Here is a 14,152-nt window from a genome sequence, read left to right as displayed (position 1 = left end):
GTGATAAGGATCCTTCAGCATGATCTCGACAGGTTGGGTGAGTGGGCAAAAATCAATGGCAGATGCAGAATAATTTGGATAAATGTAATGTTATTCACTTTGGAAGCAAAAACAAGAAGGCAGATTACTAGCTGAATTGCTGTAAATTGGGAGAAAAGAGTGTGCAATGAGCCGTGGGTGTCCTTGTGCACCAGTCACTGAAGGTATGCATGCAGGTGCAGCAGGCAGTAAAAAGGGTAAATGGTATGTTGACCTTCATTGCAAGAGGTTTTGAGTACATGAGCAGCATGTGTTGTTGCAATTGTACAGGGCGTTGGTGAGACCACACCTAGAACAATGCAATTTTGGTATCTTCTTCTGAAGAAAGATGCTCCTTCTCTTGAGGGAATGCAGCAAAGGTTTACCAGGCTGATTCCAGGGTTGGTGGGTCTGATATACAAGGAGATTGACTAGGTTGGGATTGTTTTCTCTGGCATTCAGATGAATGAAGGGTCTCAAACAGACTTGTAAAATTCTAACAGGACTAGACAGGGTAGATGCAGGGAGGACATTCACGATGAGGGGTGTGTCCAGAACCAGGGGTGACAGTCTGAGGATTCAGGGTTGAGAGTTAGGATGGAGATGAGGAGACATTTCTTCACCCAAAGAGTCTGTAGAATTCATTACCACAGGAAGTAAATGATGCTAAAACATTGAATGAATTCAAGTGGTGACTAGATATAGCACTCGGAATGAATGGGATCAAAAGGTTATGGGTAGAAAGCAGGATTAGGCTGTTGAGTTGGACAGTCAGCCATGATCGTAAAGAATGGCAGAGCAGGCTCAAAAGAGCCAAATGCCCTCCTCCTGCTCCTATCTTCTATGTTTCTTTGTTTGGTACAGTCACTGCAAAGGTACAGTGGGGAAAGACCACTGTCTAGGGTCTTTCTGCTGAAATTAAATGCGGATCCATTCAGTTTTCAGATGCTTCTAGTGGCTCAAATACATGTAAATATAGTCTGGCTCAAGAGATGCCTGTAGTTTGTTTGGATAGAGTCAAACTCCAGTGGTTGTTTGTCTCCTTGATATACTATTGGACAGAACTGGACTTTGTTTGCGACTATGTATGTACGCATATAAAGATGAATTCTAAAGCATAAAAGGTTTTATGAATAAAGTATATTTTGGAATTAAAATAACATTCTTGTAGGTAAGTCACATTCAGTGCATTTCCTTTACAATTGTTCTTCAACTAACTAAAAATTGAGTTGATCACAGCCTGCCTTTTGTGATCTGAACTAGCTGAACTTGAAAAATGTTTATTTCTCCAGGTGCTTTGTATCTTTATTTTAGGTTCTAGCGATCAACAACAAAGAAGGAAAACTGTTCCTCTCCAAATGTCCTTTCTGTAAAATGCTGCCAACACTATAGCCAGAACCTCTATTATAGCTTTCCTCATTTCCTCAGGATGCCTGGGTACAAATAATTACATGATCTGTGATCTTATCTTTTAATTCCTCTGATGTTTCTACAGTTTCAATAACACACCCTCAGTGAAAATGGGCTAATGCAGTCTTAGTTTTTCTTCTAATCCTTCACTTAAGTTTCTCATCTCTCTGAACATGCTCCTCTAAAACAGAAAACTTTTTTTTCTTTTAATAATATTTGCTTTGCTTTCCGAAATTCTTTCCCTGCTTTTCCTTTTATTTTCTACTTTAAGAAAGATTTTGTTAAAAAAGAAATCACATTTGATCTAATCTTTCCATGTATTCTTGGACCCCCTTCTCCCCCAGCTTTTAAATCATTCGTCACTTTCTCTGCTGGAAAGTGTTTGACTCATATTCTTTTGAGTTGTTTCTAATGTTTCCCATTTAATATTTGCTTTCTCTAATAAACAGTAAACTCTGCTATTGATTCTTATAACAATGTGACTGGTGGTAATTCAGTTAATTAGTTATAATCTACAAAACAATCACAGGACTTTTTCCAGTAAACAGCATCATCAATTGGGTATATAGTTTGAACGGTGCCAACCAACGTCAAGATTGGAGCAAGGGAATGAGGTAGGCCCCTACAAACCATTGAAAAGGCTAAATATTGCTGTCAGTGATGAAGTAACGGGACTTGTTGCCAACCAAGCAATCTTACTAATGAGCCATTCCAGTTTCCCTGAGGCAGGTCAGGTCTGGTGCCAAGTCAAAGCATCTGCACACATGTGGCAGCAACAATAAGCAACCAATAACAGCGAAGTAGTCTCGCTGTCAACATACCATGAATATAACAATATTTTTCAGATAGAAAAATAAGTGATAATTTGGATTAAGACAGAAACTAAAATATCAAACAAAATAAAAACATGCAGTTTATTAGAAAGGATAAGTTTGGCTTTCCATAAAATATAAAGTTTGCATTGCAAGTCCAACGACTATGTTTAGCAGTAATTATGAAGTCAGCATGCTGTTCAAAAGCTCACACCAGTCAATATCTTAAGTTTTTGAGAGCTTTTACAGAGAGACTGACGGCAGAATATTCGAGCTTTTCATTAATTGTATTTGGTGGGTGCCTCAACAGCACACCCTTTGGTGAAGCTATTCAGCACTATTGAATGATTCCTGAAGTTGCTATCAGTTTCAATGGATTAATGATGGTAAATGTTTATACTGTCATTAGTGCCATATAAAGCAGGCCTATAGATTGAGACTTTTAAAAATATTCTTGATATGTTACTAAGTGGCACGTCAACAGTGATGACTAAAAGCAAAACCAGATTATTTTACAAGTTTAGGTCCTTGGGAGTGGAAGTATCATTAAGACTTTTACAACACAACATTAAAGGCCAAACTCCTTGAACAGAGAATTAGAGTCCACATCTCAAGTCAACTTTAACTTCTTCAGAATCTGGGTTATGAAGAAAAATCATACTCGACTTGAAAAATTAACTGTTTCTCACTCTACATGATGTGACATGGTATGGATTACTGATGATTTTCACAATCATGCAGTGATATGTGTGTTAGCTCACACAACACAAGGGCGAGATACAGATCATGTAAGTACTGTAAAATTCAATGAACGTTTATTACAGAACCTAGAATCCACACAGGTACACCATACACACACAGGCACTGGCATATCTGGGCTCAAGCTAAGCAATTTGGATGTACTGCAGCACGTTTCAAGCTGGGAAACAGAGCTTTATGCCATTAGGTCACAGGCCATGATACAGCAATAACATCATCAGCGTGTCCCTTAAAAGGAATATAGCATATCTGATGTGACTCGTAACATCACCACAGATGCTGCCAGACCTGCTGAGCGATTCCAGATCTTTGTTTTGTTTCAGATTTCTAGCAGCTGCAGTATTTCGCTTTTATCTTCAGTTTCCTGTCATTTAGTTTCAAAAACATCTTTTTTTCGCATTATGCCAGGCCAGAGGACCATTTACTAGCCTCTATCATACAATAATCCTATCAAAGAGCAGCCAAATAGTTTAAGTATTTATAGGTGTCTGTGTATTTTTTTTTGGGAGGGAGTTGCTCAAGTGAAGCACGACCAGTTCACTGGATTCTACAAAAATTACCTTGCCTGCTGCTACCCTTTGGGTCCACCCCACGAAAGCAATTCTCCTGGCCAACTGTTAGCTCTGAGTCCAGACCCTGGCTGGGTCACCTGATATTCCTAGAAGTGTGGCAGCAGGCCATTCGGCCCACTGAGCCCACACCATCCTGCCAAAGAGCATCCCACCCAGACCCACCTCTCTGCCCTATCCCTGTCATCCCACATTTTAAAAAAATATTCATTTTTGTGGGATGTGGGCATCAGTGGCTGGACAACATTTCTTGCCCATCCCTAGGTGCCCTTGAGAAGGTGGTAGTGAGCTGCCTTCTTGCACCGTTACAGTCTTACTGCTATTGATCCACAATGCCATTAGGGAGGGAATTCCAGGATTTTGACCAAGTGACAGTGAAGGAACAGCAATATATTTTTAGGTCAGAATGGTGAGTGGCTTGGAGGTGGTGGTGTTCCCAACTGTCTGATGCCCTTGTCCTTCTAAATGGAGGTGGTCATGGGTTTGGAAGGTGCTGTCTGAGGATCTTTGGTGAATTTCTGCAGTGCATCTTGTAGATAGTACACACTGCTGCTACGGAGCGTCGGTGGTGGAGAGAACAGATGCTTGTCGATGTCGCGCCAATCAAGCGGGCTGCTTTGTCCTGGATGGTGTCAAGCTTCTTGAGTGTTGATGAGGCTGCACTCAACCAGGCAATTGGGGAGTATTCCATCACACTCCAGACTTGTGCCTTGTCGATAGTGGGCAGACTTTAGGGAATCAGGTGGTGAGTTACTTGCCGCAGTATTCCTAGCTTCTGGCCTACTCTTGTAGCCACTGTGTTTATGTGGTGAGTCCAGTTAAGTTTCTGATCAGTGATAACTCCCAAGATGTTGATGGTGGGGAACTTAGTGGTAGTAACAATTGAATGTCAGGGGCGATGGTTAGATTGTCTCTTGTTGGTGATGATCATATCATGGCATTCATGTGGCGGAAACATCACTTGTCAGCCTAAGCCTGGATATTGTCCAAACCTTGTTGCATTTGGACGCAGACTGCTTCAGTGTCTGAGGAGTCACAAATGGTGCTGAACACTGTGCAATCATCAGTGAATATCCCCACTTTTGACCTTATGATGAAAGGTAATTCACTGAAGAAGCTGTTGAAGATGATTGGGCCTAGGACACCACCCCAAGGAACTCCTGCAGAGATGTCCTGGAGCTGACTTGACTGACCTCCAACAATAACGTCATCTTCCTTTGTGTCAGGAATAACTCTAATTGTGCTGGAGTACAATTCTGCTGCTGCTGATGCCCCACAATGCCTCCTGTGTGCCAAGGCTTGAGTGAAGTCTGCGCCATTTAGCACGGTGATAGTGCCACACAACATGATGGAGGTCATTCTCAATGTGAAGGTGGGACTTGATCTACACAAGGACTACGCAGTGGTTGCTCTTATCGATACTGTTATGGACGAATGCATCACAAGGATGAGGTCAAATATGTTTTGCCCTCTTGTTGGCTCCTTCACCACCTGCCGCATACCAAGTCTAGAAGCAATTTCGTTTACCATGGCTAACCCATGTAGCCTGCACATGCCTAGATACTTTGGGCAATTTAGCATGGCCAATCTACCTGAACTGCACATCTTTGGACTGTGGGAGAAAACCAGAACCCAAATAAAACCCACAAGGGCACAGGGAGAACGTGCAAACTCCACACAGACAGTCATCTGACAGGAGGAATTGAACCTGGGTTCCTGGTACTGTGATGCAGCAGTGACAACGACTGAGCCACCTCAGAGCAGACCCAGTGCAGTCACTTTGTGTCTGCACCCGACAGACCTAAAAATGGATCAGGAGTTCTACTAGCAGCACCGAAAACCACACAGAGGGGAAAATGGTTTTTATTGGAACATGTCAAAGTAATAGATGACACAGAATTAACATTGCAGTTCATTGCAGGACTCATCCACAGGATCTTTCAAGCTTTAAACTTCTTGGTTTATAATTAAATCTTGAACTCTACAAAAATCTGTATTCTTATTATTGTACTGACTTTAAACAATCCACAACATGAATGTGCATTTTGGTAAAAGCCAGAGTGGGATTATGATGGGGTGCACGTCACTCCTACCTAACAACGTATGAGCCGACCCTGGTGTAATTTCCAGGGCTCAGCAAAAATTCCAACATTCCTAAAGGGTCCACAAGATTAGGAATGCCAATTACTGGGAGCTCGCCATTCACATTAGGAACTGGTGTGTTGCTGCAAGTTTTAAAGGCCTGCAACAACTGCGAAAGGAGACAACGTGCCTTGGTTGTTTTGGTAGCTTCTAAAAACCTTCACTGTGTGAGAATGTCACAGTAACATAGGAACAAGAGTAGGTTGTACGGCCCCTCGAGTCTGCTCTACCATTCCATAAAATCATGACTGATCTGTGGCCTAGCTCCATGTGCCTTGGGCCTACATCCCTTGATATCCTTGCTGAATTAAAAAAACAAATAGTCTCTGATTTACATTTCACAATTGAATTAGAAACAACCACTGTTTTGAGGTAAAGAGTTCCAAACCTCCACTATTCTTTGCATGTACAAGAGCTTTCTAACAACTCTCAGGAATAGCCTGGCCCTAGTTCTTAGGCCATGCCCCTGGTTCTAAAATCTTCAACTATTTCCACAGGATGATTTCTATCTCTCCTATCTTTTCCTGTTAATACCCTGAAGACCTCAATTAGATCCGTGAACTATTGTAGGCCACCCTACAATGCACTCATGAAACCAACATTTACAATTTAGGAGGAAGTGGGGAAACAGTAACTTAGCATCATAGCAGATGTAGATTTCGATCACATCACCAAGGCAGACAGATTAAGAAGAGTAAGTAGTGCTTCTGAAAAGGCACATGCTAATAAACATTTGAAACACACCAGTCGCTCCAATCAATTTCAATCTGACTAATCTGGTGTTAATTAGATGAACACAAAAATTTCAGGACTAAGCCATTTGGCCTCTTGAGCCTGTTCTACCTTTTGATAACATCACAGTTAACTAGATTGTGGCCCCAACATCACTTCTGGCTTGCCCCCATACCATAGACACCTTTGATCAAACGTCTGCTCCCCCTTACCTCCAGTTCTAGACATGAGAAATATCCCTTCAGCATTCATCTGTCAAGTCCACATAAGATCGTACATGTTTTAATAAGAACACCTCTCATTCTTCTAAACTCCAGCAGATACAGGCCCAACCTTCCCTCATACAACAAGCCTTTTAACCCAGTAATCTGTCCCAGGGATCATTTCTGAACTGCTTTTAATGTAATTCTAATCTATAAATAAAAGAAGAATCAAACTGTAAACAGTAATCCTGATGCAATCTCACTATGGCCTTGAACAGCTATAGAAACATTTTCCAGCTTTTGTACTCAATTCCCATTTCTATAAAATCAACAATCCATTCCTCTCCCAAATAACTTGCTGTATCCACATACTAACATTGTGTGATTCATGTACAAGGACACCCAGATCCCACTGTAGAATTCTGTGATCACTCTCCAGTTAAATAGCTTTTTTTTAATTCTTCCTGCCAAAGTGGATCTGCCAGACTTTTGCCCACTCATTTACCAGCTCTCAATCACTTTGCAGATCTTGATTTGCTCTTGATAACCTGCTTTCCTGCCTAGGTTTCTGTCATCATGAAATTTACATACCATATATTTAGTTCCTTAATCCAAATCACCGATACAGCGTGTAACTAGTTGAGGCTCCAGCACTGATCACAGTGGCATTTCATTGGTTCCAATTAGCCAACCTGAAAATGATCCATTTATCCCTATTCTTTGTTGCTTGTTAGCCACCAATTTCCTCTCCATGTAAACAGGTTACCTCATACATCATGAGGTCTTATTTTGAATAGTGATCCTTAATGCAGCACCTTATTCAATACCTTTTCAAAATTCAGATAAAGTGCCGGAAATGCACAGGAATTAGTTACCTATCCTGATATATCTCAGAATCTGAGTGTTCAATCTTTCGTAAGGACCGAGGACAGCAGCTCCCAAAAAAAAGGAGCATTGTTCCTTCCACATACAGATCAATTCCAGAGAATGTCATGGAGTCCCACCTCATTTTAATTCAGGCCTAAAGGGAGCAACCATTAAAGCTTTACCCAGAAATCAAGGAAAATAGAAGAATTTCACTCCTCAGATACCATATAACGTTGGTGCAAAAATTGACCATTCAGCCCATCGAGTTTGCTGTACCATTCAATGAGATCATGGTTGATCTGATTACCCTCAACTCCACCTTCCTGGTTCAATAAATCCCCTTTCATTCTTCAAAACTCCGACAAGTACAAGCCCAACCTACTCAATTTCTCCTCACAAGTAAGGCCGTCCAAACCAGGCACCAGCCGAGTGAAACTTTTCTGAACTGTCTCCAAAATCTTTCTTCAGATAAACGGGCCAAAACCGTTGACAGTATTGCAGGTGTGATCTGACTAGTACCTTTTAATATTTTTAGCAAAATTTCATTATTTTTATATTCCATTCCCTTTGAAATAAATGTCATCATCCACTTACCTTTCTTACTGAACTTGGACGCTATGAGGACACACAGTGAGGACCCACAAATCCCTCTGTGCTACTGCTTTCTGCAAGACCAAGTAGGACATGGTGCAAAATGGGGTACAAGCAGCATCCTTTTGAACAAGATGAAGGATGTTGAAGGACAAACCAGCTAGGAAAACACTGAAGTAATCTAGAGGTAACAAAGGCAGGAGTGTATGTGTGGGTAGCAGACGAATTGAAGCACAGACACCAAATGAGCAGGAAGGGCAATTTTCGAGGCAAAAGATGACAATCTTTGTGATGTAGAGCAGTTGGGGTCAGAAGCTCAGTTATGCTAGCACACCAAAATTGCAACTGTGCTGGCTCTACCTGAGACAAGCGCTTTTCTAGTAATCTGCTTGCTCATTCACATCTTTCACAGTCTTTTTGGTAACCAAAAAAAAACTCTGGTTTTGTAAGATAACAAAGTGTACAGCTGGATAAACACAGCAGGCCAAGCAGCATCTTAGGAGCAGAAAAGCTGACGTTTCGGGCCTAGACCCTTCATCAGAAACAGGGGAGGGGGAGAGGGTTCTGAAATAAATAGGCGGGGGGGAAGGCAGATGGAAGATGATAGAGGAGAAGATAGGTGGAGAGGAGACAGACAAGTTAAAGAGGTGGAGATGGAGGGCCAAGTTACAGAGCAATTCATCATAATCTTTGAGGACTTCAACTGACTCTACTGGAGGAGCCATCAGATCAATCTAGAGATCTCAATGAAAATCCAAAGCATGTGGGTTGAAATCAGATCATACCATTTTGAGATTTATAAAACATATCAAAAACAAATTTTAAAATGAATTAGATCTGGACATTAAAAGCTATTATTATCAATAAATGTGATTCAAAAGCTGTCAGATAGACAAAATATATTTGTTTCCTTAATGCCTTCTAAATAATAAACCTGCCTGCTTTAGCTGCTCTAGACTTGGTGACTTCAATTTCACATTCATAGTCTTCACTTTTTACTACCTTTTAAAGTGACCTATTGCTTTTAACAATTTAAATAGAACCTGATAGATTGCCTTAGCCTTCCATAATCAAACACTCATTCAATCAGCTGACCGAATGGACATTTTGAGTCTGAAAGAATTTCGCTCACTGCAACATTAAGTTACTGTTGGAGTTAGTGTTCTTGTACATATAAAGACATCTAAATGTTGATAGCCTTCAGAAAAACTTGTGAATTGTCTTGATCTTACGCTTTCATTGATTTTAATAGCCAAATCACATAATCTTAACAAAAGATAAACTACTTCTGGTCCATCAAATAGCAGATTTACCAGCACAGCATGATCCTGACGAGATTAGTTTGATCTCAATAAAGGACGGTAGATTTTCGCAACACATTATTGTCATTAGGATATGCTTGTCTCACTCATTTCCAACAAACCACTGAACCAAATTAATAAACTGTCTACTTTATGCATGTTAGTTGGTATGAAAGGAGTAAAAAAAAAACAAATTCTGCTGGTTTTCCTACGTTGCTTACTTACAGCTGCTTCCTTGGTTCTCTAGGTTTCAATTCATCTGCCAGCCTTTCTTTACTCGCTCACTAGACGGTCACACTCTCCATTGACTTGTCATTGTCTTTTCTCTCATAGTTTCTTCTTTTATGCATATGTCTACTCTGGTCTCTTTGATTAGCTTTCTATTTATGTGCATACACACTTTCTTCTCCTAATCTACTCAGTTTTTATCTTTTGTTGTTTTTTTAAAAAAGATACACATTAGAATCAGTACAAACTGCTTGCATTGCACCACTTATTTAATAAAACATTCGAAGCATTAAAAATAACCAAACATAAAATAGTGATGGCTGACTGATTAGCGGAGAAATCCGAAAACAAAAATCAATCAAGTAGCATTTAAGAATTCTTTTGAGAGAAGTGTGAAGTGATAAAGAAAGATCATGCATTTGTATTGTGTATTCCTTGATCACAAGACATTCCACAGCATTTTACAGCCAACGAACTAGCTTGAAAGTATAATCATTTAATATCAGAAATGCAGCAGTTAAACTGCACAGCAAATCTCGCAATCATGATGTTAGATGGTGATGTGATGGCCCTCAGCCTTTTCAAGCATGGAAATTCCTGCACTCCTACCTATTAGGTATTAACCAAGGAGTAACTTTTGGCCAGGACTCTGCTAGATATTTCATTCTTTCCACTGATTGTAGCGATTGAATTCTTATTGCCAACCAAAAAGGTAGACAGGACCTCGATCTGACTTTTCATCGAAAAATTGCTATCAAGGATTAAATGCTCGCTCAGGATGACGCTGAGATATCAACCTAGGCTATGACTTTCAGTCCCTGAATAGTGCTTGAGCCTATGAAATTCAACCTCAGGGGAGACTGCTACCACTACACCACCAAAAAAAATCACAGAACTTACAGCAAAGAATACCATTTAACTCACCACTCCTTTGTGAATTCTTCTCCCAATACAATCTGCTTCTAATATAAGTCTTTTCCAACAACTTCTTATATTCTTCATTTTCTTAAACACACCCATTCCTTATACATTATATTCAATTTCAACATCAGTAGCTAAGGTGGTGATAAACTAAACCAAGACACCCACCACCACTAATAAAATTTTAATTCTTCTGAGTATTCTAAAGTTCAATGGGTAAGTTTATTGATTTTTCAGAAATATTTTTGTCCATATTTTACAAATGTAACTTTGAGGTACATAAAAAAAGAGAAAACCAGTCCCGACAAGCAAAGCAGCTAAAGTAGAAATAATTTGTCTGATTTGATTTTTTTTCCTTTTCAACATATAAGAACAGTGGTCCTTGATTATCATGCTGGTGCAGTGTAGCATATGCATTATCTCTAATGCTTCGACTTACATTTCCATCAATTAAATGCGTCAGAAGCAAAAGTAGATCTCAAACTTCTATATGTAATCCAGTGGCACTGTTCTTAAAAGTATGTGTACTATTTGTACATAAAGCCCATACTATGTGATTGTATTATTTAAGGAATGCTAGAGACTCAATCTGTTAACAACTGGCTACGCAAAACCTGTGTACTTCCATAAAAGGTGATCCTAAAATGCAAAGAGAACCACCATGTCTAAAATTCATAAATTTTGAACAAATCTTTTGCATCCATTAGCAATGTCAAGCTATCAAACAGGATGGGGCCCCTCCTCATAAGGTCCCCACTTCCTTTGCTGAGGCATCCAAAGGCCAATTCTTATGGGATTTTGTATGCCCATAGCTTTTACAATAAAAGCCAGAAGCAGTCTTTCATACAGTCATTACTGCACAGGAGGATTTCAATTATCCTATAGAGTCCATGCAAGCTTATTCCCAAAACTTTAGATTTGTGTTCTTTCATTCTTGTACCATTAGATGCTAATATAGGTTAGACAAAGTAGAGAAAGAAAAACTGTCATAATCTTGCATAACGCTACAGAATTTCAATTCAATTTCCTTTACTCCTAGGAAAATAACCACAGCTCCTTCAACCTAACCAGGGAACTAAAACTCCTTTTCCCTAGAACTACTGACTACGGAGACACAAACTTGCAAGAAGCATATTTGGAAAATGTACATGCAATACTGGGACCTCATCAACACCTCTTTACGTAAACAAATTTCTTATGTAGTAGTTGTTTTAGATCATCATTCCAGTTTGGCTACTGATGTACAGTGGTTCCCTCTTAAAAAGTAATTCATTTTATACTTACTTGATCCTAGATTTCAGATCCGCCCACTGCTTGTCCCAATTTCTGTAATTTCTTCCAGACTCTGCAAGAAATCTGCACTCATCCAATTCTGTCCTCTTGCACATCCTTAATTTTATCCACTCCTTCATTGACAAAGACTTCATTTGCCCAGATCCTAACCTGTGAAATTCCCTCTCAGAACGTCTCTTTATTTGAACCAATAAAAATGACCTGTCCCTCTAAACAATCTTGCAGGAATTTTCCAAAACTTTACAAACAGCTCCCTAACAGTTACATAATTTTGCAGTAAATAATGTATAAAAATGTAATAATTATTTTGTAAAAGAAAAGTAGTGAGGCCATTTGGTCTAAACAATACCCAATGTTGACTTGAATTCTAATCAATGTTAAGAACTTCAGCCAACATTAAATCAATACATCTGATTCTGAGTATGATTACAAGGCAAGTATTCACACATCAATCTACAAATACATGAAAACGATTCTGAAGAACTGCCACGTGATTACTGTTTGGCAAACGAATCAGCAGCATATCAGCATGAAAGCTGGGGCAATGGACGCAGAACACAATGGCTATTAACAGTTCTAAAATCAATAATTAAAAAAAACGAGGTCTCTACTAACTGTTTACTTTGAAACATTCTACACACTGCTTCTAAATTTCTTACATTTACCCCATCTCCCCAAATGATGTGTCACTTCACTGCAAAGAGAAATTCTACATACATAAGCACCACTTTCATTTAGAGAGTTGAGAGAATATTTAACAAGATTTAAAATCAAACAAATATCATAGTGCTAAAAGTAATTGCAGTGCTCCAGGCATTTATGGTTTGTTCTGTAAATGTCATGTTATAGCTGGCCAAGTGAGCTAAAACTGTTCAGCTATATCTACATTTATGCATTTCACAGAATGATCACGAACAATAAAATAACTGCAGCACACAATATCAGCCTGGCTGTTAGAGTTGCAGCTCCTAGATTGATGATCATGAAATAAACATCACCGTCTAAAACATGAACAAAAGAAAACTAAGTTATCAACAGAATCCAGAAGCATATGGCCATAGCAAGGCAGTACCACATGTGAAGCAGGCATCAGCTGAGGCCCCTATTTTCAGTACACTCACATACTTGATCAATGTGTTTTTAATTCATTGCTTTATCTTTACCATACACAGTAAGAGATACCAGCGTTAAAGACCTTGTTATATTGTGCCCATCAGTAACCCATAGTCTCCATTCTTTAAAATAATGTATGTATCTCAAAAGGTAGTCAGTACCATTTCTTCAGATCTGTCACACATGATCAAAATAAACTCCCATTGCCAAGCAGCTGAGACATTTCAATAGAATAACATTCTTTTTCAAAGGGAAAGCATAACCTTCATCTTTCTATTTATTCTATATATGGCACTAACATACTATTTTCTGAAAACAACAGTACCTCCCTACAGCACCACTGGGTAGAATTAAAGTCAGCTTTAATTGACTGTTACAATGCAGCAGATAGAAAAGAGATTTCCTGTGCCCTTCTGAACACATCCATGAACACAAGGAAAAAACGGTTGGTTTCCTGTAGCGTCTAAATGGGCAAATCAAAGGCACCCCAGCAAGCAAGCAAAAGCCTCCGAGCTTTTCTCTTCCTGTTGCAAGAATCAGGTAGAAGTCACACTAAATTAATTAGTAACTACAACATACCTACACGTGCACCACCCTTATCAAAGGTACAGTGGAACAGTCTATTCAAAACTGTGGTATGGTTCTATTGGATACTGAAGATTTGACAACGAATCTTATAGGATTTTACTTCTCACAGGCTCCAATAGGATCAAGCATGGCAATTTTAAACATTGAATTTCAATACAATTAAAGGTAGGTTGGGCGTTTGGTTGTAATCTTTCATTCAGGTTCGATGCATTCTCTCCACTCTCCAAATCCCAGAAAACAAAATGTTTCCTCGTTTTAATAACTGGCTGAAAAGCTCAGATGAATACTTCCAACAGTTGTTGTTTAAAACCCTGCTGTAATGGGATAGATCATACTTAGAATACAAAGGTTTACAGACGGCTTGCAGCTTAGAAAATGTCCCAAGCAGCAACTGCTGTTTTGATCTGTAGTGGAGAGGAAAAAAAATCAACTCCCAGAAATCTCAGAAAGGAAATGACTAGCATTCTTTAAAAATTAAGCCACATGTAGTCCCTTAGCAGAAGTGACTAATCGCATAAATTGTATCCTGCGGCATTAAAGGAAGCAAGCGTACAGACTCTTAAATGTTGTTGGATGGTAGATCGGATTCAAAGTGAAAAGTAATA

The 14,152-nt window shown here is 39.4% G+C and overlaps 1 protein-coding gene across 4 annotated transcripts in view; it reads right to left on the bottom strand.

The window, feature by feature from the left end:
- Nucleotides 1-14,152, bottom strand: part of frmd6 (FERM domain containing 6) — a 188,603-nt gene that overhangs the window by 107,923 nt on the left and 66,528 nt on the right. Inside the window, exon 1 of one of the 4 annotated variants that reach the window (XM_048537819.2) lies at nt 13,539-13,659. The exons of 2 other annotated variants lie outside the window; for them this stretch is intronic. The gene's annotated coding sequence lies outside the window, so the exon portion shown is untranslated. Of the gene's footprint in view, nt 1-11,837; nt 11,932-13,538; nt 13,660-14,152 lie in introns of those variants that run through there. One more of the 4 variants, XM_048537818.1, reaches the window with a different exon arrangement.

Source organism: Stegostoma tigrinum, chromosome 10 (assembly GCF_030684315.1).
Source record: "Stegostoma tigrinum isolate sSteTig4 chromosome 10, sSteTig4.hap1, whole genome shotgun sequence".
Classification (NCBI taxonomy): domain Eukaryota; kingdom Metazoa; phylum Chordata; class Chondrichthyes; order Orectolobiformes; family Stegostomatidae; genus Stegostoma; species Stegostoma tigrinum.
Note: the sequence above shows the minus strand (reverse complement) of the source record. Positions and strands in the feature narration are given on the sequence as shown.